The following is a 2,689-nucleotide window of genomic DNA, read 5'->3' on the forward strand; positions in this document are numbered from 1 at the left end:
ACTCACCCCGAGCCGAGGTCCCCGGACGTCGCCCCGAGGGAGCCGAGCAGCGCGACGAGGAAGAGGCGCCAGCGAGCCCTGGAGGTGGCCATGTTGGGCTCGGGCTCCGGTCACGTGGGCGCACCGCACGTGACCCGGCACCTTTGGGGGCCAGCCGTCGCTCCCGCGGACAGCGCCTGCGCCTTCCGGCTTTCGCAAGGCCTCCCCCTCCGTGCTGGGAGACGTGGGGGCGGGTTGGGGAGGAGCTAACGTTCATCTCGCAACACCCATTGGGTCGTGACGGGGCGGCGGGACCACTGGGTGGCACCCCGCACCAATTCCAATGGTGCCGGAACTTGAGAGGGGACTGCAACTAACTAACTAACTAACTTCCCCTCCGAGTCACCGATTACGCTTGATCATTTGTAATCCGTGTAGTTATTTTTTTGTTTTTAAACCCCTGGAACCAGTGGAGAGTAAATCAGTCTTGAGCTATGACTCAACTAGGAGCCATAGTTTCCTAAGAACAAAGGCTATTTTCATTTTTCGATGCCAATCCGAATAGAGGACGTTGCACTTTGAGAGCAGGTGTGTTGGCTTTCTAGCTCACAGTTCATATCCCAGCTCTGCCCAGGACCCCTGTAATGTCCTTTAGCTTGTATCCAAGCCACCACCTCCACCCTGCCCCTTCCAGGAGCGAACCAGGTGCATTTAATTTTGTCCAGTGGACCCAGGAAGACCCCATAATAGAAGCGCGCTCCCTAGGGTTCTTGACGTTTACGTTTTTGTAAGTAGATCACCTCTGGGTGCGCTCAAAGGTCCAACCATTGGATTAGCGGCCCGCGCTGTTTCACCGTTTGCTCCTCACCAAAGCCTGTCTTTTTAGACTCCTTCCTTCTCTGTGAAACACGAGAATCCTGCTGGGTGGTGTAGTGGCTGGTGACTCCGAGTCCATGGAGATGCATAGCGACCCTATAGGCAGGGTGGAACTGCCCCGTGTGAGTTTCTGAGGCTGACATTCTTTATGGAAGTAGAAAGCCCCATCCTTTTCCCACAGTTCAGCTGGCAGTTTTGAGCAGCTGGCAGTTTTGAACTGCTGACCTTTCGGATGGCAGTTCAACGGGCATAACCACTGTACCACCAGGTTTCCTTTGAGACCACTAGACGCTCCCTAACGCTAATGAGGGAACCCTGGTGATGTAGTAGGTTACTTGTTAGGCTGCTGACCACAGTCGGCAGTTTGAATTCACCGTCTACTTCGCAGAAGCAAGAGGAGGCTTTCTGTTCCCATAAAGATTCATAGTCTCATGGACCCACAGGGGCAATTATACCCTGCCCTACGCTCCTTCTCTGCCATCAAGCCGAAGCCCACTCTTAGTGACCTCTAGGACAGGGTAGAACTGCCCGTGAGTTTCCGAGAATGTAACTCTTTTAGAGAGTAGAAAGCCCCCTTTTTCTCCTGAGGAGCAGCCAGTGGTTTCAAACCACGGACCTTGCAGTTAGCAGCCTGACCTCATAACCACAATGCCACCATGGCTGGGGGTGGGGGTGGGGGGGAGAGCAGGTCATTATAGTCCGAATCAGCTTGATGTCAGTGTCTGTTTTTCCTTGTCTTAAAAGATGCTTTTTGTTTCTTCTCTTTTTTTTAACGTAGTGACAATAAACTCCCACTGCTCGGGAGTCGACTCTGAGTCATAGGGACCCTATAGGGAGGTACAGCTCAGTGATACTCCACTTTACACTATTGAAAAGCAGGGTGTGACTTGAGGACTGAGGCGTGCCTGGCCCAAGCCACAGTCTCTGAATTGCCACTGAATCAACTAGACCGAAGCTTCATCGATGCATTTGAGTTGTGGTGCTGGAAAAGAACATTGAAAGTACCAGGGACGGCTGAAAGGACAAACGGATCGGGCTTAGAAGAAGTACAGCCAGAGTGTTCCTTAGAGGCAAGCATGGTGAGACTGCCTTCCATACTCTGGACACGTTATCAGGACAGACCAGTCCCTGGAGAAACACATCGCTGTGTGGTAAGGTGGAAGGGCGGAGACAAAGAAGGCCCTCAAGGAGATGGTGGACACTGCTGCAACCATGGACTCAAGCACAATGGTGAGGATGGCGCAGGAGTGGGCACTGGTCAGAACCAACTGGATGGCACCTGTCAGAGGCAACCCACCTCTAACAACCGTGGGTCAGCAGGCCCAATTGTCCGGTTATTATATACGAAGAGGATAGTAAAGCCATAGAAAATAGGAACAATAGCAGTGAGAGTACAGTGAAGGAGGCAGACACATTTCATGGTAGCATGCTCACCTCAGCTCTTCTTGGGGGTCCACGTGGAGGTGGGAGAACAGAGAGTCTTTACTGTTTTGGGTTATTTATAGGTAGCCATAGGGCATGCATATTCGTGTTACATACATCACAAGCTGGGGGGAATCTACAGTAAGGTCCCTGAGCTCACAAGTGAGGGAACTAATACCTGCATTGGGGGAAGGTGTGAGGGGGGCTGGGTGACACAGCGGGATAAAAGGATGTCTGTTTCTATAGGGAGATAAAATCAACCATGTGCTCACTTTAAGGCAGCATAGCTGTTAGGGGAGAATCTGTGGGAACGCTATTTAAAGCAGGATCATGTACTTGGACTTTGTCTCAAACTTACCAAAGTGGTGGCTTTCCCACCATGGAATACTAGCTTTCCAGAGTCCCTTTGTTA

This window comes from Echinops telfairi, unplaced genomic scaffold (assembly GCF_000313985.2).
Source record: "Echinops telfairi isolate 266 unplaced genomic scaffold, ASM31398v2 ScPeMD7_5;HRSCAF=22, whole genome shotgun sequence".
Classification (NCBI taxonomy): Eukaryota; Metazoa; Chordata; class Mammalia; order Afrosoricida; family Tenrecidae; genus Echinops; species Echinops telfairi.